The sequence below is a fragment of the Neofelis nebulosa genome, chromosome 2 (assembly GCF_028018385.1).
Source record: "Neofelis nebulosa isolate mNeoNeb1 chromosome 2, mNeoNeb1.pri, whole genome shotgun sequence".
NCBI classification, from domain to species: Eukaryota; Metazoa; Chordata; class Mammalia; order Carnivora; family Felidae; genus Neofelis; species Neofelis nebulosa.
In genome coordinates, this window is record NC_080783.1 from 104,374,112 (window position 1) to 104,397,782 (window position 23,671).

Below are 23,671 nucleotides of genomic sequence, written 5' to 3' on the forward strand. Positions count from 1 at the left end.
ATGGAGGGCCCCTCCTCTGGTTTCTCCAGGACGGCCTGAGTGTAGCCAGGACATCAGACATTAATTCATGTTATCGTCACAATAACTCTATTAGGACACATTATCATCTTTGTCTTACAGAGGAGGACATTGAGGCACAGAGAGGTTAAGTCAGTGGCCCAAAGTCACACAGCTCCTTGCTCTATGGCAGAAAACTACCATAACTGTTTACAAGTCTGACTCCCTTCCTGCCCAGAAGGGTCTCCAGACGCAGGCAGGCCTTCCCTGCCTTCACGGTGCTTTTCTGGGCCACAGTCCAAGGGATGTTTGTCCACCAAAAGAGTGTGCACTGGCCCATGAAACAAACAGCCATCCCAGAACCCCCTGCCCCCCAGGTCGGTGACCATGCCGGTCATGCAGGTCACGTGACATTGCTTCTCCGTCCCTGGCTGCTACCCTCCCTTCCTAGAGAGAGGGGGAGGTGACAGCAGGGCATAGCCTCCAGCAGCACGAAAACAAACAGCATCAATCTCACCACCTCCCACAGTTCTCGGAACTGGATGCCCTTCTGGCTATCAAGCGTGAAGGAATTCTTTCAAGGCGGACCAGGGAGAGGCAAGAGATGTAGGCACCACGGAGTGACAATGGAAACATTCAGCAGTCCTCATAAACCATGCTCTGGATCTTTGCCCGGCTGTCAGCCACCTTCACCCAGATGTCACCATGCATGGTCCGGACAGGCAGGTGGCCAGCCCCGTACCCAGGAACAAGGGAGGTGTGGACACCAGCGCCCTCAGCCCACATGGCTTCCATTCTCAGAATAAGCCAGCTTCTCCTTCTCTTTCTTAGGTCCCAAGGTCTGTTTCTCACTATGGCACCTTCCCAGATGCCTGACTTCACAGAATTCTTGCAATTAGGCACATATCTCAGAGCCAATGTGATTTTAATCATATTTCTCCATAGGCTGGATGCCTCCCACTCCTGTCTTCCTCTGTTTTCCTTACAAATGCATCAACAACTGGTGAATGGACACACTCCACTGGCTCCTCAGTCTCTCTGCAAACACATGCAGGCACACACGGCTCACACACAAGTACACACACACGTATGCACAGATATGCACACACAGGCTTAAGAGTTCTGACTCTCCCAGCACTTTTTTTTTTTAGAGAGAGAGAGAGAGAGAGAGAGAGAGAGAGAGAGAGAGAGAAAGTGCATGCAAGCGGGGGTGGGGGTGGGGGGGGAAGGGCAGAGAGAGAGAGAGAATCCTAAGTAGGCTCCATGCTTAGCTTGGAGCCTGACTTGGGGCTCCCTCTCACCACCCTGGGACCATGACCCAAGCTGAAATCAAGAGTCAGACACTCACCCGACAAACCACCCAGGCGCCCCCTTCCTAATACTTTTGGTGGGTCCATTCTTGACACAGAGCTCTTCACAGGAAGACGGGCATGAGGACATTTTGGAGAACGGCTCTCCATTGGTCATGGATGTCTTCCCCAGAAGCCATTGCTTCCCTATTCTGCAAACGAGGAGTTCAAGTTGCCAGCAACAGGAAGGCCATCACGGCTATGACTGATCAGAATTAGGTTCAGCCAATAAATGCAGCTTCAACCGGTGTTTCTCAAACTTTCACAGGCACACAAATCACGTGGGGATCTTCTTAAGCTGAGGTTGTTGATTCAGTAGGTCTGGGTGGGACACACATTTTCTTTTTCTTTTTTTTTTTTAAGATTTTATTTTTAAGTCATCTCCAACCCAACCCCAAGGTCAAGAGTTGCATGCTCCACCAACAGACCCCAGGCTGATGCCCCCAGAATATACATTTCTTTTTTTTTTTTTTTTTTAATTTTTTTTTTTTCAATGTTTTTTTATTTATTTTTGGGACAGACAGAGACAGAGCATGAACGGGGGAGGGGCAGAGAGAGAGGGAGACACAGAATCGGAAACAGGCTCCAGGCTCCGAGCCATCAGCCCAGAGCCTGACGCGGGGCTCGAACTCACGGACCGCGAGATCGTGACCTGGCTGAAGTCGGACGCTTAACCGACTGCGCCACCCAGGCGCCCCCAGAATATACATTTCTAACAAGGTCGTAGGAGATACCAATGATTACTGGAGCTCCAGCTATGATACTGCGTTTCATCCAGCTTCTTTCTCAGAGGCAAGAACTGACAGAAAAAGCTTGGCCCCTCCCTATAAGAATGCATCGGATTTTCTGTTAACTTCCCACCAGCCACAAGGGAGCCACATGGCCTCACCTTTGCCCATCTGTAAAGGAGGCTGGAAAATGATCTTGTGTGTCAGTTACCATGTGCCCTGCTGAACATTGGGAGTTCTGTTACTGAGGAATTAGGTAAGGGGCACTGAGAGTCAGCAATCTCCGACAGACAGCAAGCTGAGGCGGAAACATAGACATTTCTGAGCCCTTGTCGGCAGGGAGCAGACGTCTGGCCTCTTGGGCTTCTGCCCACAACCTCTGAGTCCCCCTTAAGACAAGTCTGATGATATGCCAAGCACTGCCTGGGCAATCTCAGACACCGGTCAAGCCTCAGGCACTGGAGGCAAGTAACCAGGTTCAAATCTTGGTTCTGCTACTTACTGGCCAAATAATCTTGGGCAAGTGACTTCAACGTTCTGTGCCTCAGTTTCCCCATACATAAAACGCGCATAATGCTAATCTCTCTCTCCAAGTGTTGGTGTGCAGAAAATGAGCAGAGCTTGTATAGAGTGAGCATTCAACAAACACCAGCTTCAGTGAGGAAAGGAGGCCATGCTACCTCTCTGTGTCAGCCCGTCTGGGATCACGCCCTGTGCGGTGCTGCATGCCCAGAAGAGAAGGGGGGGAGACTCGAGGCCATCCTGGAGGAGCTGACAACCCTTAAGCTGAATTAATGACCGTGAAGCGATGCATTGGAAGACCAGGCATGTATTTGCAGATGATCTCAGTTTCCTAAGAAAGCCTCCGGACGATTTTCTTCCAAATTGTCTTTTAATGGGTTTTTGACTGAATCACTGAATTCTAATCATACCACGGTAGCTGTGTAATGGATCACCTCAGCCGGGTTGAACTCCATACCCCAGGGGTCCTTTTCTTGTGTGTTTCTGCTGGAGGTGGCCACAGGGGGGTTGTCCCAGGAGAGCGCAGGTGGGGAAAGGAAGGAGGCGGAGGTCATTCCATGGCAGACGCAGTAAAAGTATGCAGTGCTGATCTGCTGACTTCCCTCCCCCGCAGCTGGGGCCTGAGGGCCACTTTGGAGGAGGGCTCCCGGCTCCTGCTGGATTCCCTTGTCTCCCAAGGTCAGAGGCAGCGAGAACCGGGCTCGGGTTTTGGTCTCATCCTGAGGGGATTCCAGTGCCTACGCCCTTGGGGTCCCAGCCTGCTCTCACTGCTGCCCCGTAGGCTCCAAGCTCCAACATCAGACCTGGAGATGGTTACCCAGCTCCGAGCGTTGGTGCAAGCCAATTTTCCTGAATAAATTATCTATCTGTGTATCTATCATTTGTCTAACATCTCACACTCTTCCACTAGTTTCGCTGCAGTGGTTCTGTGGTCGAACCCCCGACTGACACGCATACGGTCAGAAATGCAGAGGAACTTTCCTGTCGCTCAGTCCCCTATTTCACAGCTGGGAGAAGTGAGGCCCAGAAAAGTGAAATGCTTTACGTGAGGCCACCCTTCAAGCCAGCGACCAAGGAAGGGCCAGAACCTGCTCTCCTGACCCCCGCTCCTGTGCCCTTTGCGCAGACGTCTCCAACCACGTTCACGTGGTCACACGGCAGAACATTCTGGGCCCCTCCTGCCTTCCAGCTGCCAGGCCTGGGGGTGGTGTAGGACCAATTCCTATGTGGGGCTGCTCTCAAGCTGCCCACAGTCGGGTGGGAGGCAGGGAAGCCTGCAGACAACGCTGACAGGGGGTGACAAGTGCCCCAGGGCGGGCTGATCTTCTCTGAGGACACTCTGGGAAGAGCTCTCCACTATCTTGGCCCAAGAATGAAGCTGCACACTGACAGCTCCTGGCAAGTGCCAGCCCTGAACTGTCCTGGGGGGTGGGGGACACTCCTCTCTGCCTCTCCCTGCTGCCCTCCCCTCCTCTGCGGGGCCTGGCGTCCTCCGGCCCTCCCTGTCCTGTGCTACCTGCTCCCCCCCTCCCCCCACCAGACCCCTGCCTCCTGAACATCCCTTTGGTGCTAAAGGCTCTGTGTCCTACCAAGTGAGTAGAGTGAGGAGCCAGGGAGGGGTTTCTGGAGCCCCCCACCCTCTCCTCTTCTGCCAGAGGCAGTGCTTAGCAGGAGGCATACTTCAAGGTACTTTCTTCAACAAACCCTTCTGGAGGCTGCCTTGGGCTCGCCAGTGTCCTCCTCCCTGGGGATCCAGAAGCTCACTAAGCCCCAGGCCTGGCCTGCCCCCACCCACTGTGGCCCGCAGAGCCTGGCCTCAAGTGTGAGAAACACCATGACTGGCATTTCTGAATACGGAGGTGCTTCCTGGCCTGAGGACTCCCGGAAACACAGCGACCCCAGGAAGCCGGCCTGGCTGCCCTCACCAAACCTCAGGTCACACCAAAGCACTCTGGAGAACAAACAATGTGCTGGTTCTGTGACTGATGTGGGGAAGGCAGAAGGGGGTGGCCGTGGGGAGGAACAGGACCGAAGTTACTTGTCCCTGTTTACTCCCTGCCGAGCCAGAAACTCTCTGAACTTACTGGAAAGCTCCTGTGACTTTGTTTTCCTGCAACGATACAAAAACAGGTTGGACTTCTCCAGTATTTACTCGAAGACTTAATTACCTAATTATGAGCTGGGTTGCCTGGCAGGCTCGCAAGGGTAAAGGTGGGGCAAATGCATCCGCTTCTCACCTGGGCCCCTGAGAAGTCCTGGGATGGGGGCTCCTCCACCCAAGACAGGAGCAACCCGGGGGAGAGGGCCGAGTTGAAACCGGCAGAGTCCTGGCTACGGAATAGGACAGAGTTGGCAGAATGCTGTGTGGCCTTGAGCAGCTTGCCTAACCTCTCTGAACCACTGTCTTCATCTGTTAAGTAGAAATAGCAATGCTTCTCTTGTTGAGTATTGGAGGGGTAATAGTGGTTTCCTGGAACCCAGTACGTAAAGGGGCTACTGTCAGTAACAAAGTCCTCATTGTGTCAGGCTGCTGGGGACTCAGATGTTCTGACCCAGCTTCCACCCTCAGTCCCCTTCAGAAACTGATTCTACCCAAGCACGTGTCCCCCCTGCCCACCCAGTGTCCCCTCCCAGCCTCACTGCTCCCAGACACGGATAGCACTACCTCAAGACAGCAGATGCAGATAATGAGTTGGCAGATACGAAGTTGCCACTGACGATGTTAGACACCCTCCTAGCTGCTGGGAGGAGGTTCTGTCCTCCCAGTTCAGCTCTGTCATGTCAGTTTCCCTCTGTTCTGGTCTCCTGAACCTCTGAGGAGCCATGTTCATGCCCTGTGCCCTGATAAGCATCTGGCTGCCTCTTCCGTCCATCTCCGGTGACCATCAAAATTTTGCTGCTTGGATCCCCTGCACCATGGATTTAAAAAAATATATACACCCGAGTTGAAATTCCCAATGGGAAGGGGCAGCTATGCAGACACATCTAGATGTGTTTTTAGATTAACATCAAAATGAAATAAAAAAAAAAAATTCTCAAGGAGCTGCTGACCCCAGTGTGAGAAAGCCTGGATTGGGGTCAGCAGAACCTGGGGCAATCCCACCTGACCCTCTTCCTCTAACACTTCCTTTTTCCCACCTCCAGGGCACGCAGGAGGAACAGTGGGTGTTGGCCCAGAGCCCTCCGTGGTGTCCGAGGTAGATTGCAAACAGCAGCAGAAACATTTACTCCTCCCCCTCCAAGCCCTTGCAGTGACTTTGCAGCTCCTTCCTCAAGGGGGGGGGGGGGGGGGGGAGGGGGCGGGGGGGGGTCAGTTCCCCTGTCCTTGAATCCAGGCTCTCCTGTTGCTTGCTCCAGAGAACAGAGCAGAAGTGAAGGTGATACTGAGCCAGACCCCTAAGGCGGTGGGTTCCCTCTTTAAGTCACCCCTGGTAAGGTAACTCGGAAATCAGAGCTCCCTCCTTTGTGGGGGACAACACCTTGGTACCACTTCTAGTGGAGAGAGGGTGCAGCGTGGGTAGGAAGTAATGCAGAAAGTTTTCAGGTCTCCCATTCAGACCTGGGGAAAAGGGAAACACAGTAGCTCGCTGTTCCTCCTTCTTCATTGGAAAGGAAGCTCTGGCAACCTAGAAGGTGAGTACTAACCTCTTGGCTGCAGTAAAGCCCAAGACAAGGACAGGGTGCCTTGTCCCCCTGCATTACGGCCATGTGGGGAAGGGAACTGATCCTCCACCCCCGGCTCAGGAGCCCAAGCTTTCCTGGTGGCAGCTGCTATTAAACTGTGTCATTCTGCAGAAGAGGCATGCCAAGCCCAGAGATGCTGTGTCCTTTTCCCAAACCACAGAGCAAGCAAAGGGTAGGCCGAGATGGTCTCCTGGCGTACGTGTTCTCAGCCTCTCCCTGGGAAATGCAGGACCCTGCTGCTGGCCTTGCCTCCTTGCTCCTTCCCACAAACCCAGCTGACATCAGAGATTCTCTCTTAAAGATGAGCGTTCCTTGAGGGCTCGAGGCCCGGCTGCTTCTTTTCTCCAGTCTTCCTGGTTGTGAGGGCTAAATCTGGCCAGAGGGGGAGCCAGGACAGGGTTGCTGAAGGAGCTTTTCTGACTCCCCATCAGTGGGTGCAAGTTCAAAGTCTGGTGGCACAGCACACACACCTCTCTCCAGCAGTATCTGAAGCATGCTTATAAGTGGTTATTTACGTATGTATATTCACATTCGTGTGTGTGCGCGCGCACGCGCGTGCATACCTATCTTTGTCCACTGGATTGTGAGCTCTGATGACATGGGCTCTGAGGTAGATAGATAGATAGATATATAGACAGATAGATACTGGGCAGGTGGATGGATAGGTGGGTGAGTGGGTGGATAGATGGATAGATTTGCTCGTAATGGAGTCATAATACAGAAGGAAGGCAGAATTCAGGGCAGGGTTTGATCCTAGAAAAACAGAACAGCCAATATGTAGACACTGCAGCAACCAAGCCTCTGGGTTTGAAACTAGAGGGCCCAAATGCAGTCTTAGTCATTCAATTTCGCTAGTCTTTAGTTTCTTCTGTAAAAAGGGAATGGTAACAACGGGGTCTCCGGCTCAGAAACAAATGAGAAGACAAGCCTTAAAAGAACGTGCTTCCGAGGTTCACAGGGCAGACGGGCTCCGGGCCGCGAACTCAGGCGGGTACGGGGTCCAGTTCCGGCTCTACCACATATGGACTGCTGGACGGGGGGGGGGGAGATCGCTTGACGCCCCCCCACCCCCCGCCCCGCCACCACCGCCAAGCCTCAGCTGCAAAACCAGAAGAGGAAGTTGCTCCTTGGCAGGGGTTTGTGAATATGAAACAAGGTTTTGTGTTGGAAGCAGGTGCTCAGCGATGATCACGTGGTGGCTGCTGTCAATTTCTCTTCTCAGGAGGCCTGGCTCCGCCCCCTCGCAGTTTGGAAGATCAGAGAGACGCAGGTGGAGGCAGGGCCACAGCCAGGCGGGGACTGCTGCACTGCGGGAGGGGGGTGGGGGCGCGGGCTGCAGAGCAGGGCAAAGGGTGACGGTTCCCACAGCGCATGGGGGGCAAGGAGAGCCGCTTGGAGGTGGTGGGCAGGATTTATAAGGAAAACCCTTTGCTCCTCAGCTGATTCCCAGGGAAGGGGGGAGGGCGTGGGAGGGGAGATGCTGGCAAGGTGAGGACAAGAGAAATATTTTAGAAACAAAATAATGACAGTTCTTGGGGAGATGCCAACATTAGCTTATCTGCGGACATGCTCCCTCAGGAAGGGCCAGGGGCCTGGCCGCTGGAGACAGCTGCCAACACAAACAAGGAGAGGGACCTGGCTTCCTCTGCGGAGGAGGCCGGGAATAGGAGCCAGCTCTACATGATGGCAGGGAAAAGACAGGGTCTGGGGACCCCGAAGCAGCCCAAAGCAGCCGCGTACAGCCAGGGGCAGCTGGCATCCTGGGTTCTTCTGGTCCAGTTCTGGGTGCTTCTCATTCCTACTGGGGCCTGAGATAATTAATTCACTTCCCGCTGCCACCTCTCCCTCCATCTGTGAGCCCCGCCCCACACCATCCTCTCCTTGCGTTGGAGGGACTGCCCTGTCCCCTCCCTGAGAAACAAGCCCCCCTCAGCCACTCCACCAAAGCCACCAGGGCTTGAGCAGAGATTGCCCTTCCTCACCCGCTTCTCCCCAGCCGGTCCTCAGCTGGAACACAGCAGTGGTCAATGGGATGCTCTTTTCCTTGGATCTGAATTTAGAGAGCATTTTCTAGCTCTTGGAAGGGATGAAAGGCTGGGAGCAGAGGACTTGCCCATGCTAAGCAAAGGGGTAAGGATGGGGGCTTTTTGTGGTAGAGAAAGGAAAGTACAAGAGGGAGAGGTACTGAAGGAGGGAGGAAGGAGGGGGACAAGGAGGAGAAAGAGAGAAAGTCCAACTCCCCTAAATACCCTCCATAGGACCTCAGACTTAGTCCCCACAAACCCTAACATTAAGTCCTATCCTGGGTGGCTCAGTTGGTTAAGCATCTGACTTTGGTTCAGGTCGTGATCTCACAGTTCGTGAGTTCGAGCCGCGCGTCAGGCTCACTGTGGTCAGCGCACGGCCCGCTTTGGATCCTCTGTCCCCCTCTCTCTCTGCCCCTCTCCCACTTGCACTCTCGCTCTCAAAAATAAATAAATAAATAAATAAATAAATAAATAAATAAATAAATCCTATCCTGGTTTTCAATTTATGGACTTAATTTTTTTGGCCATTTTATTTTATTTTATTTTACTTGATATTCTAATTTATTTCTGATAAGTTTTGATTTAAATTTCAGTTAGCCAACATACTGTGTAAAATTAGTTTCATGCATACCATGTAGTGATCAGCCTTTTGTATTTTAAAATATGATACCTAGAGAAATAGGTGTTACAAAATAACCATACAGCTTAACAAACTATTAGTGACTAAATCGTAGGCCAGTTCGAGACTCGGGATCGCGGGTCCCCGAAGCCCTTCCCACTCACGACCTCCCTTCCCCTCAGAGTTGGCCAGTATGAGAACTTGTGTCTTTTCTTTATAATTTTACACAGCCAACTAAGCGTGTGACCTGAAACACGATAGTTCAATTTTGCCAGCTTTTAAGCTTTATGTAAAAGGAATCCTATCTCTGTGTTCTTTTGAGTTCAGCTTCTTTCATTTACTGTAACGGTTTTTGAGAGTAAATCACACTTTGCCTATTATTTGGGTCATTGGTTCTGGGTGCTGTGGATTACTCCACTGCGTGACCAAACTTCAATGTATGCATCCCTTCTACGGTCATGGACATGAGGGTTGGTTCCAGCTGGACGCTATTACACAAAACCCTTCCCGTCCTAATTTTCTTTAGGTGTCCACCCAATTTTCTTTAGGTGTCCTAAGATTTTTACCAATGAGCGACCTGAACGTGGGGACACAGCACCCAACCTGAAAATGGGAAAATCCGGAGAAATTTGAGCCCTTATTAGGGCTGCATCCTGGACCTCTCAGAGAATGCAGGTTCAGAGTCATTTCACTTTCCAGGTCGATAAACGAACAAAGATTTTTTTGAGCGTGTGGAGTCTAAAAGGAAGGGAGGACAGGCCCCAATGCATGCGCGGGAGACCACAAAAAGATACCACCGCAGGCTTGAGGTCGAGGCCAGCTTCCATGAGGAATCAGTCTTGGAGAGGCCGGGAGGAAGGATTCAGGTAGCGTAACCTGGACATTATTTAGTTCAACCCTTTGTACAGACGTGACTCCAAATGTCTGAGACTCCTGGCTTCCTTGTCTCCCCAGACCAAGTGGGAACAGGGACCTTCTCCATCGCAGTCCAAAGGAGCGCCTGGATCACGCTTGTCTGGACGTTGAAGCCCGCTGGAGCACTAGGAGAGCCATGGTGAGCCAGCAGGAGGGGACTGTGCAAGGTAGGAGCTCGTCACAGAGCAGCCTCTCGGGGAAGGTGGTGGACAAAACAAACAAGCTGACTTCGTAGAACAACGCTTTCCAACGTGAGCCCTTGTAAACGAGCATTTGGGTTCCAGAGATGGGAATCAGACTGTGTTCCCAGCCTGTAAGGCTGGACTCTGCTGCTGTTGTGTGTGAATGAATGGATGCGGTCTGTATCTCTGTAGGACAACGACCTAGAAAACTTACATTCCAAGGGCAGCATTCCAGCAGGGCCAGAGGAACGAATTCAAGAGATTCCCTGGATTTGGATCCCACCACTGCCACTGGCTTGCTGAATGATCATTCTTTCTCTGGGCCTCAGCTCCTCTATCTGTAAAATGCGGGGCCAGACAAGGAGACCTTTAGAAAGGCCACTCATCCCCCAACATCCTACAGTTCTACACATGTCCAGGGGAGGACAGAGCCTCATAAATGAGATGTACCACATTAAAAGACTGTTATGACCAGGGACAGGTGTTATAAACCAGAGCCTTCAAGGGAGATCCACTGGTAGCAAGGGTTTGGTTAGGAGAACCCAAATCGACTCAAGGCTCGCCTCTGTGGCCTGTGCACAGATTGCATTCAAGCATCGCAGAGGCTTTTGCTGCCTTGAGAAGACACACACACACACACACACACACACACACACACAGGGGCACCTGGGTGGCTCAGTCCGTTAAGCGTCCGACTTCGGCTCAGGTCACGATCTCACGGTTCGTGGGTTCAAGCCCCGCGTCGGGCTCTGCACTGACAGCTCAGAGCCTGGAGCCTGCTTCGGATTCTGTGTCTCTTTCTCTCTCTGCCCCTCTCCCGCGCACACTCTGTCTCCTTCTCTCTCAAAAATACATAAAAATTAAAAAAAAAAAAAAAAAAAGAAACCTGTTTTAAAAAAAGGAGACACACACACCCATACTGGGACGCCTGCTTGGCTCAGTCACAAGAGCATGTGACTCTTGATCTCAGGGTTGGGAGTTCAAGCTCCATGGTGGGTGTAGAGATTACTGAAAAAAAAAATTAAATTAAAACCAAACTTAAAGAAGACACACAGAGATATTAGACACCTTGCTTTTTTACTTCGTATATCAAGAACATCTTTGCAGGTGGATATGGATAGCTCGAACTCCGAAGCCACAGAATGAACATAGCATAGGTCATTCACCCAGTCCCCTGAATACACAGGGAATTTCCAGTGTTTTGGGAACAGTCGTGTGATACACACCCTCGTACATACATCACATGCCGCAGTCTTTGACAAACAGCTCAGATTGTGTCACTCTCCTCCTCCAAGACAAAATGCAGACTCCTTTCCCTGAGCTTCAAGGTCTATACCATCTGGCCCTGCGCCTTCTCTGAGCTCCCCCCGGAACACCCTCCGTGCCCACTAGTGCCTGCTCTGCTGACCTGATTGCAGGGCCTTGAACTGGCCAAGCCCGATCCTGCCTCGAGGCCGTTGGGCCAGCCGTTTCCTCCCCTAGAACATTCTTCCTTGATCTTCATTGACTTCTTCCTTGCCACTCAGAGCTCAGGTTCAATGCCCCCTCCTCTGAGAAGCCTTCCTGCTCATCCAAGTTCAAGCAGCCACCCTCACTCTCTCATTATTGTCTTCTGTCAATTCTCTGGAGAGCCTGTCGAGGCTTGACTTGTGTCCGCTAAAAAGATGTATTGAAGTAACTCCTAGTAGCTGTGAATGTGCCCTTATTTGGGAGTCATCTTCGCAGGTGCAGTCAAGTTGAGATGAGGTCATCCTAGGAAAGGATGAACCCTAACCCAATGACTCGTGTCCACATAAAAAGAGGGAGATTTGGGCAAAAAGACAAACAGAGAGAAGAGAACGCCATGGGATGCAGACTGCAGTGATGTGCCTATGAGCCAAGGGACACGGGGGTTTGCTGAGAGCCACCAGAAGCCAGGAGAGAAGCAAGGAACAGATTCTCCAAGCTCAGAGCCTCCAGAAGGAACCACGCCTGCCAACACCTTGATTTTGAACTTCTGGCTTCCAGGACTATGGGGGAATATTTGATTCTGTTACTTTAAGCCACTAAGTTTGTGGCCATTTGTTACGGCAGCCCTGGGAAAGGAATACACGGCCCTCGTCCCAACCCAGTACGTGTCTGGCTTCTCTCTTTCTTGGTTTCTTTGTGGTCTGCCTTTCCCATAAGAACATCAGCCCCATGAGAGCAGGGGCCTGGGCTACACCCCCAGTGTCTGACACATGGGCATTTTTTAATTCAGGGGCAAGGTGTTATTTCTAAAGGGAATGAATTCCTGTACATGGGCTTGCAACATTTGAATGTCAGTGTATTCTGAGTTTGATGGACCGTCAGATTATGTTCCCCCAAATGTGGTAGCTACAGTCCTCCCCCAGCAGGCCACAGAAATGCCCATCTCCCATGTTCTATTCAGCCCTAGAGGGTGTTAACCTTTTCCGCACTTGCCATCTGGAGGCTGAGCACGGGATCTCCTTGCTGGGCTAACTTTTACTTTCTTGGCTTTTGGGAAAAGTGACTGTCTTTTCATAGATTCAGGTGCTGTTTGCACTTCTCTTATGAATTGCTTTCTTTTCTGTTGGTATGTGTGTTGGGAGAATAATGGCCCCCCCTAAATTTTCCGTGTCCTAATCCCCACATCTGTGAATATATTAGGTCACATGGCAAAGGGGAATTACGGTTGTGGGTGGAATTAAGTTGTCAGTCAGCTGACCTTGAGAATGGAAAATCACCCCAGATTATCTGGGGGACCCCAATATAATCACAAGGGTCCTCTGAAATGGAAAAGGGAGGCAGGCGAGAGTCAGAGAGGGGCAGCATGGGAAGGACTCGGCCTGATACTGCTGGCTTTGAAGGTAGAGGAAGGGACCAAAAGCCAAGGCATACAGGCAGCCTCTAGAAGCTGGAAGAGTCTGGGAAATGGATTTTCCCAAGAGCCTCTAGAAGGAATGAAGACCTACCAACACTTTGATTTGAGTCCAGTGAGACTCATTTTGGACTCCTGACCTTCAGAACTAAAGGAGTTGTTTTCAAGCCACCAGTTTGGTGGTAATTTGTTAGAGCAAGCAGCAATATGAAATTAGTACTCTATGTTTGAATTTTCTTATCAATTCTGAGACGTCTGTTGTATGTTAGGGCTATGAACCCTTTAATTTTTTTTTTTTTTTTTTTTTTACATCCATGCTACCCTCATGTTCTGGGACTGGAATTACTGGTTAATCAGCTACCTCCTTCCTCCCTGAGCCCTCAAGGACAGGATCCATATTTTATCCCAGTGTTTCTAGCAAGCCTGGAAGGTGCACCAAAAATGCAGAATGAATGAAAGAACAGCTGAACTCCAGGAATATCTTTACATTCTATTATCCCTGCATCCCCACATCCCTGTGCCCTAGAAACACCAAGGTTTCAGATAATGGGGAGACCCAAGTATTTGTTTCTTGGTCCTGTCCCTCCCTAAATGATTGGGTCCCTGTGCCTCACTTCCGAGTGGGGTCCAGGTAGAGAGCAGGACTGGAAGGAGCCTCGGCATGCAGCGAAACGCAGAGGCTGCAGGGCTTTGGGAGGTGGCCACGATTAAAATGAAGAGGCTTCCGGAATCCTCGAGTACTCCAGCACGTCACAGGCTGCAGCAGGACACTCTCCCACGAGGACCAGAATGTGACTCTACTGTGTGGCTTGGCAGAACTGGAGCGTTCTGAAGTCTGGGACACGGCAGAAGTGAGGGAGCATCACTCCCCGGATAAAAGTTGATGACACACTGTCTCGGGGTCTCCAGATCTGTTGGATCACTCACTGGGGCAGGGCGCACAGAGCGGTCTCTGCAGCAGGGACCTGCAGCCTTGTGCCAACAACCACATGTATGAGCCTAGAAACAAATTCCTTTGCTCCAGCTGAACCTTCATCCAACTGCAATGCCATTACCCAGCCGGTCGCAGCCTTAAGAGACACCCTGAGCCAGAGGCACCCAGCGAAGCCGCTCCTGACTTCCTGACCCTCAGAAACTGTGAAATAATAATGTGCATTGTTCTAAGCCAGCAAGTTTTGTTATGTAGCGACAGTAACAAATGCTGTTGGAAATCCTGGTCCTTCACAGTTTTGAGAGCTACGCTCTAAGGCTAAGGCTCTAGCTTTCCAGCGTCCCCATGGGGAGATCCCAAACAGCTCTGATTCCTGATTCTGTGCACCTGACCCGCTTCCCCTGGACACCGTGACGACTTCTCCTTATCCCACCGGTTCTGAAATCGCACAGCCGTTTGCCTTGCTGGGTCCGCAGGTGTCTGGCAGGCCGTGTGGCTCTGCAGATTCCTTCCTTTCATTGCAGGGGAATTCTCTTGAATCCTTCGATTGACAATTTTCTCTATTCTCAATTGCTGAAATTCCTTTGGTTCATATTTTGGGCCTCCGGGGACTAGTCTTTATTTTCTTCTTCACTCTCCTCTCTTCCTCTGTGATCCATTTCTGTGTTTTTCCCATGCTTTCTGGGTGATTTCACAGTTTCATACTCTCCTCTTTTAGTGATGTTTTTTATTTTATTTTTTCTTACGCATTCTCTTTTTTTGTAAGTGTTTTTACTGTGTGCTCCTTTTTGATTTATTTTTATGTTTATTTATTTATTTTGAGAGAGAGAAAGAGATCATTTGTGCATGCACGTGGGTGGGGAAGAGGCAGGGAGAGAGGGAGAGAGGGAGAGAGAGAATCCCAAGCAGGCTCTACACTGTCAGTGCAGAGCCTGATACGGGGCTCGATCTCACTAACTGTGAAGTCATGACCTGAGTTGAAGTCAAGAGTCAGACGCTTAACTGACTGAGCCACCCAGGTGCACCAAGTGCTCCCTTTTTCTTTTCTTTTTTTATTTAAAATTTTTTTTTTAATGTTTATTTATTTTTTTTGAGAGAGAGACAGAGAGAGAGAGCACACAAGCAGGGAAGAGGCGAGAGAGGGAGACACAGAATCTGAAGCAGGCTCCAGGCTCTGAGCTGTCAGCACAGAGCCTGACGTGGGGCTTGAACTCACGAAACCGTGAGTTCACGACCTCAGCTGAAGTTGGACGCTTAACCGACTAAGCCCCCCAGGCACCCCCCAAGTGCTCCCTTTTTAGAGCATCTTGTTCTTATATCATGGATGCAAATATCTTCTCTAATCACTGGAAAAGTATGCACACTAGAGCTTTGGGAGAATTTTTGTATTTGTTTCTTTAAAAGTTTTCTTCCCTGTGCACAGGCTTTCTCTGTTCTTCCAGGTTGCTCTATTCTATTCTATTCTATTCTATTCTATTCTATTCTATTCTATTCATCTCTTCCCTTCAGGGTTGAGTGTTCTTCAGATGTCTGGCAATCCTAATTTTCCTGTTGCTATTTGGAAGTAGCCACTGAAGAACTGACTGGAAGGTCTAAACCTTTGGTGTGTTGGAATTTGTTCCCTGAGCCTCACCTAGGGAGATAGGATCAAAGTCAAGTCCCACCTGTATTTTAAGTTCACCTCCACACAGGCACTTGTCGTGATGAACACCAGGTGTCATACGTAAGTGATGAATCACTAAATTCTATACCCCAAACTAATATTACACTATATGTTAACTAGTGGGAATTTAAATAAAAACTTGGAAAGAAAAAATAAAAATAAAAATAAATTCACTTCCGTGAATGGGCTCCTGGTGGACAGGTAGAGCGGTGACAGTATAAGGGGACCCGATGGAGGGCAGCAGGACAGGTGAGAGCCTCTCAGGAGGGGCCTCCCAGCTGGCCCCCATCATGTAATCTCTCTTGTCTATGATGAGAAGTTTCGAACTACAGAAAAGTGTAGAGAGCAAAATAGCATACATCCATTTACCATCTAATCAGTAGTGATAAGTTGAAAAAAAAATTTACTTCCCATTTTATTTATTTACGTATTTATTTATCGCTTTCAGAGGGAGAGAGAGAGAGAGAGCGAGAGAAAGCTTGAGCAGGGGAGAGGGGCGGAGGGAGAGGGAGAGAAAATCTTGAGCAAGCTCCGTGCTCAGTGCGGAGCCGAACGCGGGGCTCGATCCCACAACTGTGAGATCACGACCTGAGCTGAAATCAAGAGGTGGCCACTTAACCGACTGAGCCACCCAGGCGCCCCATTTCCCGTTATCTTTTAAAGACATAAAACACTCCAGGTATAACTGAACTTCCATGTGTATCCCCTTCCAGTCTCTTTTGTCTTTCTAGGCTTAACGCTTCTACCCCTGGAGGAAACCGGTATCTCAACTTCGGGATGTCCAAGCTATTCCTTCCACTTATGCGTGCATCCATAAATAATAGATAATACTATTCTGTGTCAAAGATTACACACATGAGCCAAAGCTATTTATAAATTCACTGCAATCCCTATCAAAATATCGGCAGTCTTTTTCATAAAAAAACGGAAAAGCCGAACCTCAGATTCATATCCATATGAATTCCAAGGGACCTCAGACAGTCAAAATACCGTTGAAAAAGAAGGTTAGATGTCTCACACTTCTGGGTTTCAAAACTTGCTACAAAGCTATAGTAACTGAAGCAGTACGGTACTGGTTTAAGTACAATTATATCCACCAACAGAATAGAACAGAGATCCCAGACATAAACCCTCCCATACATGGTCAATTGATTTAAAAAAATTTTTTTTTAACGTTAATTTATTTTTGAGAAAGAGAGAGACAGAGCACAAGCAGGGCAAGGGCAGAGAAAGAGGGAGACACAGAATCAGAAGCAGGCTCCAGGCTCCGAGCTGTCAGCACAGAGCCCGACGCGGGGCTCAAACCCACGGACCACAAGATCATGACCTGAGCTGAAGTCAGATGCCCAACCGACTGAGCCACCCAGGTGCCCCTTGGTCAACTGATTTTTGACAAGGTTGACCAGATCATGCGATGGAGAAAAAAGTCCTTTCAACAACTGGTGCTAGAAAACTGGATATCTTCATGTAAAAGAAATCAGACCCTTAACTAACATCAGGCTCAAAAATTAACTAAATATAGATCAAAGCCTACATTTAAGAGCTAAAACTTTTTTTTTTAATTTTTTTTTAATGTTTATTTATTTTTGAGACAGAGAGAGACACAGCATGAACGGGGGAGGGGCAGAGGGAGAGGGAGACACAGAATCGGAAGCAAGCTCCAGGCTCTGAGCCATCAGCCCAGAGCCCGACGCAGGGCTCCAGCTCGTGGACCGCGAGATTGTGACCTGAGCTGAAGTCGGACGCTTAACCGACTGAGCCACCCAGGCGCCCCTAAGAGCTAAAACTTTAAATCGTCTAAGAAAACAGAGGGGGCAACAATTTCATAGACTGGCAACAATTTCATAGATTTGACATCAAAAATGCAGACAACAAAAGAAAAACACAGATGAATTGGACTTCATCAAAATTTAGTCTAAGTTTTTAAACTTGCTGTCATAAAGGTTTTTATAATAAACCTTTTCTTATCTTTTAATATCTGTAGGATCTTTTTCCTTGCTGATATTGACAACTTTTGTTATCTCTCTTTTTATCTTGGTGTTTATCATATTCATTACCTTTGAAAAAAATCTCTACTTGTTTTTAAGTTTATTTATTTATTTATATATAGACAGAGAATAGGAGCCGACGAGAGGGAGAGTGAGGGAGAGACAGAATCCCAAGGAGGCTCCTCGACACCAGTGCAGAACCTGACATGGGGCTTGAACTCACCAACTGTGAGATCATGACCTGAGCCAAAATCAAGAGTCGGTGGCCTAAGTGACTGAGACTCCCAGGAGCCCCAGATTCATTACCTTTTTAATAACCCAGCTTTTTGTTTTGCTAACCTTCTCTTTTGTACATCTGCTTTATGTATTTTTAAGTAATCTCTGCCCTCACTGTGGGGCTCAAACTCACAACCCCAAGATCAAGAGTCCTGTGGTCCACCGACAGAGCCACCCAGGCACGCCATATCTGCTTTATTTTTAAATTGACTTTGGTTTGTATTTTGATTTTCCCTTCTGTCTTCTTTCTTTGGATTTAAAGTTACTGTTCTTTTTCTAACTTGAGATGGAAATTTAGGTAAGTAGTTTTAAACTATTTTCTCTTATCATACATGCATTTAAATCTTAAAATTTCTTGGGGGGGCCTCAGTGGCTTAGTCAGTTAAGCGTCTGACTCTTGATTTCAGCTCAGGTCATGATCTCACGGTTCGTGGGTTCCAGCCCCGTGTCAGGCTCCACACCACCACGGAGACAGCTTGGAATTCTCTCTCTCCCTCTCTCTACTCCTCCCTCATTGTCTCTCTCTCTCTCTCTCTCTCTCTCTCTCTCTCTCTCTCTCAAAATAAATAAATAAACAAAACAAAATAAAATGAAACCTAAAATTTCTTTCTAATCACTGCATTGGCTTTTATCTCAGTGTTTGTATGCAATATTTTGATTTTCATTCAGTTCAAAATATTTTGACCCTCAGGTTATTTAAAAGTTCTGCTTAACATGCAAACATTTGAGGTCTAACAATCTTTCTTTTGTTCATTTCCAGTTTCATTCCACTTTGGTCGGAGATCATACCCAGCATTAGTTCATCTTTTGAAATTTGTTATAACTTGCTTTACGGTTCAATACACGTTCTATTTTGGTACAAATGCACTTGGAGAGAAGAACATGTATTCTCCAGCTGTTGGGTGTAGCGTTCTATAGCTGTCTATTAAAGTCAAGGTGATTAACTCTGTCATTCATATTTTCTATATACTTATTGATTTTTTTATCTGCTTTTTCTATCAGTTGCTGAAAGAGATTCGTTAAAACCTCCACCATGGTTACAAATTTGCCCACTTGTCTCTTTTGTTCTGTCAACTTTCTGCTTCATGCAGCCCTGTTATTAGGTGAGTACAAATTTATGATTGTTACGTCTTCCTGTTGAATTAGTCCTTTTATCATTATGAAACATCGCTCTTTACCACCATTCCTACTTCTGACTCTAAAGTCTACTTTGTCTGATATTAATCAAGCCACACCTTTCATTTGGTAAGTGCTTGCATGACATAATTTTTACCATCAGTTTACTGAGTGGAGCTTCGATCTACAATCTTGTTTCTTTTTAAAAATTTATGACACCGCTCCTTTAAACCTTCATTTCTCCTTTTGTGCATGTTTATTGTATTTTGCCTCTTCTGTTAAACTTTTAGTTTTATTTCTATTAATTTTTAGCGGTTAACTCAGAGGCATCATCGACTTTTGGAGTCTACCTTATAAATTGGAAGCTTTCCCATTTCACAAATAATAGAGGAAACCTACACTCATGTGTACCCACCCTACCTTTTGTAATACTGTTGTTAAATGTTCTACTTTTAGGGGGATATGGGTGGCTCAGTCGGTTAAACGTCTGACTCTAGACCTCATCTCAAGTCTTGATCTCAGGGTTGTGAGTTCAAGCCCTGCATCGGGCTGAGTGTGAAACCTACTTAAAAAAAAAAAAAAGTTTCACCTCTACATACGCTATAAATCCCACAAGCCATAGTTATTCTTGTGGCTTCAAACAGTCAACCCTCTTATATCTTGGCACATATTTGCTTCTTGGAATTCTCTGTTCCACTCTGCAGTTCTGTTTCCACTCGGAATTGTCATTCTTGTATTTCTTGTAGCAGGAGTCTGCTGGTGGTGAGTCCTCTGACTTCATTAGCGTGAAAATGTCTTTGCCTTCATTTTTAAAATTAAATTAAATTAATTTTAGAGAGTTCACAAGCAAGGGAAAGGGGCAGAGAGAGAAACAGAGAGAGAGAGAGAGAGAGAGACAGAGAGGAGAGAGAAGAGAGAGAGACAGAGACAGAGAGACAGAGAGAAGCTTAAACAGGCTCCACACTCAATGCAGAGCCTGACACAGGGCTCAATCCTACAACCCTAGGATCACAACCCGCGCCGAAATCAAGAGCGGAACGCTCAACTGACTGAATCACCCAGGCGCCCCGCCTTCTTCTTTTAATCGTTACCTTTGAAAGCTTTGAAACTGTCACACAGTTATGGAAAAGTACAATGTCCAATACAGAGAAATGTTTGTTCGTGACCCATTTGAGAGTATTTTGCCAACCCAGTACCCCTGAATACTGTAGTATATGTTTCCTATAGTGTTTTCTGGCATAACCACAGTACGGACTTCAAAATCAGGCAGTTATTAATGATGCGTTCCCATCCTATCCAAGCCCCCAGTTAAGATTTGTCAATTGTCCCGATAACTCCTTTAGAAAAGGAATCATGCGTTATATCAGAAATTTCAGTTGTCATGGGTTATCATGCCTTCTTAGTCTCCTTCAGTCTGGACCAGCGTCTCAACCTTTCCTCACCTTGATGCATTTATGGATTACAGGCTAGCCATTTTACAGAATGCTCCCCCCCCAACCCCCGCCCCACTGCCATGTGTATTTGTCTGATAGTCTGATTTGCAAGCATTATAGTCAGATTCTTCACGTTTGGCAGGCATGTCACAGAAATGGTGCTAAATTCTCATTGCATCCCATCAGGTGCTGTATATCAATTTGGGCCATCGCTGATGATGCATACTTTGGTTGTTTGATTATGGTGGGGTCTGACAGCTTTCCGAACACTGCACGTTATTCTTTTCTCCTTTGTAACTAACAAGCATTTCGTGGGCAAGGACCTTAAAACTATACAAACAGTCCTGGTCCCCATTGTGCTTTACTATTTAACTATTTATATACACTTGTGGCTCCTTATTTTATTCAAAGGATTATAATCCAATTTACTATTTATTTTGATTTTCAGATGTCCCCGATTCGATCGGTGGAAGCCACTTCAGGACAGCTTCTGACATGTCCCCATTATTCTTTGAGCGCTTCCGTGCGTTTTGGCCCAGGATGCTCCAGACTTGCCTTGTACTTTCCCTGCCCAGTCCTGGAATCAGTCATTCCCTGGGGATCTCTGCCTTCTTTCTCTGAAACCATTGTTTAGAAAACAAAATCTAGGTCTTGCTAATGAGATGTATCCACTCCTGGCTCTGTGTGAACACAGCTTGAGAATATGTATGCATATGTATACATACATATAGTATCTATTATCATCTGTTATATATGCATATATTATTATAATGTATTAATATATGTGTATATATAGATGAATCCACTCAGATATATTCTTTTCCAAATAAATATCACAGGGTTCATTCCAGTTTTCTCCTTTTCTATATTTATAACTCCCTCTCTCACTAAACCCAAACCTCCTCCCCCCTCCTCACCCTGCTCAGGATCTGACATCCCACATCTGGCGTCCCTCCCATGGGAATGCCCTTCTCATCCTGTCTGGGCTCTGACATCCTGCTCTGGGCCACCATGGCTTCCTCCGCTCTCCACACCGTGCTCACAAACGCATCCACACCACGCCTTGCTCTGCCCCACCTGATGGCTTTAAATTGCTCACACATGGAAGAGAAGAAAAGGGAAAGGAAAGAGGACCATGAATTGCCTTTATTTTTGAAAAAAAAATTCACAGGATATAGAACTTTTTTTTGTACAGTTAAAAATGCCTTTCCATTGTCGTCTAGATTTCATAGTTGCGATCAACATGTCAGCCATAACTCATTGTTGCTCCTTGGAATATGATGTGTTTTCATTTTTCTTGGCTGCTTTTAGCATTTTCTCATTGTCTTTGGTTTGCACCTCTGTGTAGTTTTCTTTGTTTTTCTTTAACTTGGGATTCACTGAGTTTTGTGCATCTATGAGTTGATGTCTTTCTCTGATTCTGACAACTCTTGCCCTTTATCTCTTCGAATATGCTTTTCTTATTCTCTCTCCCTCCCTTTTTCTGAGAATCCAATTAGATGCATGATCGATACTATGACTGTGTCCCAATATGTGTCTTATACTCTGATCTATTATCTTCATTATTTTCTGTCTGTACTTCAGTTTGAGTACATCTATACACATGTCTTTGAGCTCACTAATCCTGTCATCTGCAGCTAAATCCATTCAATGAAGCCTTAATTTCAAATACTAGGGTTTTTTAGTTCTTGAATGCCTATTTGAATTTTTATACATTCCAATTCTCTGCATCAGTCCTGCATCATTCAAATGCCCATCTTTTTTTTTCTAAATATTCTCTTTATATTCCATTTATCATAGTTATTTTTAAATTCTTGTCTCATAACTCCAAGAGAAAAATTATCCTAGTTGTGATGGTGGAATGAATACCTCCAACCAAAATTTGGTTCAAATGTCAAGACTGATGACATAAAGCACATACCAAGAAGATATGAGATTTATTATACACATATGAGGATTTCTAGAGACAGCCTGGAAACTTCCCAAGCAGGTCTAAAAATGGCTTAAGAGAGCAGAAAAAGGGGACTGGCTGGGATATCATTGGAGAGTGGGACTAGGGATAAGTGTTCCCATGCATGGACCAAGGCTTGCATGGTTTGAACTTCGTGCTGAGACGAATGGATGGGGCACTTAGGCCTTCTTATGAGCTGGCCCAAGTCTAAAGTAAGGAAAGAGGGAGGGTGGGGCTTAAAAGCTGTCAGCATTCAGGGACACCTGGGTGGCTCAGTGGTTAAGCATTCCATCTCTTGATTTTAGCTCGGATCATGATCTCACTATTCATGAGAGGAGCCCCATGTCGGGCTCTGTACTGGCAGTGCAGAGCCTGCTTGGGATTCTCTCTCTCTCTGCCTCTCCCCTGCTCATGCTCTCTCTCTCTCTCTCTCTCTCTCTCTCTCTCTCTCAAAATAAATATATAACCTTCTTTTTAAAAAGCTGTCAGCATTCAAAAGTTAAAAAAGGAGTCAGACTCTTTACTGTGCTATAGACCTAATGTTTGTGCCCCCCACACCAATTACATGCTGCAGCCTTAACCCTCGTTGTCATGGTATTTGGAAGCGGGGTCTTTGGGAGGCGATTCGGTTCAGATGAAGTCCTGAGGATGTAGCCCTCATGATGGGATTAATAAGCTTATAAAGAAGAAGAAATACCAGAGCTCCCTCTCTCCACCATGCGAGGACACAGCAAGAAGGTGGCCATGTGCAAGCTAAAGAGACTTTCAACTAGGAACTGAATCGCCAGTGCCTTGATCTTGGATTTCCCAGTCTCTGGAAGCATGAGAAATAAATGTCTGTTGTTTAATCCACCCAGTCTGCAGTATTTTGTTATGGCAGCCTGAGCTGACTAAACCACCCTATAAGTGTGCTTCTATTAGAGTTTTTTCTCATGCTTATTGGTCATGATTTCTTATTTATTCACATGTCTTGTAATTTTTTAAATTGATTCCAGATAGTATATATAGAGGAATCCCAGGCCTTAAAAATCATTTTTGTTCCTCTCCAGAAAGGATTGTCCTATCTTCTCTTTGACAGATACCAGGGGCAAATCACCTCAATCCAGTCAGAAATTGAGTTGGGCTGGAACTGGATTCCAGGGTTAGTCTACCTCCGGTCTCAAATATCTCAAGGTTGAGAGGCACCTGGGTGGCTCAGTCAGTTGAGTATCCGACTTCAGCTCAGGTCATGATCTCACGGTTCATGGGTTTGAGCCCCGCATTGGGCTCTGTGCTGACAGCTCGGAGCCTGGAGCCTGCTTCGGATTCTGTGTCTCCCTCTCTCTCTGCCCCTCCCCTGCTCGCACTCTGTCTCTCTTTCTCAAAAATAAGTAAACATTAAAAAAAAAAGAAATTCAGATATCTCAAGAGTGAGACATGGCAGGTGTTTC

The 23,671-nt window shown here is 47.4% G+C and overlaps 1 long non-coding RNA gene across 1 annotated transcript; it reads left to right on the forward strand.

Annotated features, from left to right (window-relative positions):
- Positions 1–5,931: 5,931 nt before the first annotated feature.
- Positions 5,932–23,093, forward strand: LOC131503842 (uncharacterized). Its single transcript, XR_009257645.1, has 4 exons — positions 5,932–6,229; positions 9,881–10,008; positions 18,744–18,844; positions 20,739–23,093. It is a non-coding gene; the product is annotated as an uncharacterized LOC131503842 (long non-coding RNA).
- Positions 23,094–23,671: the final 578 nt, after the last annotated feature.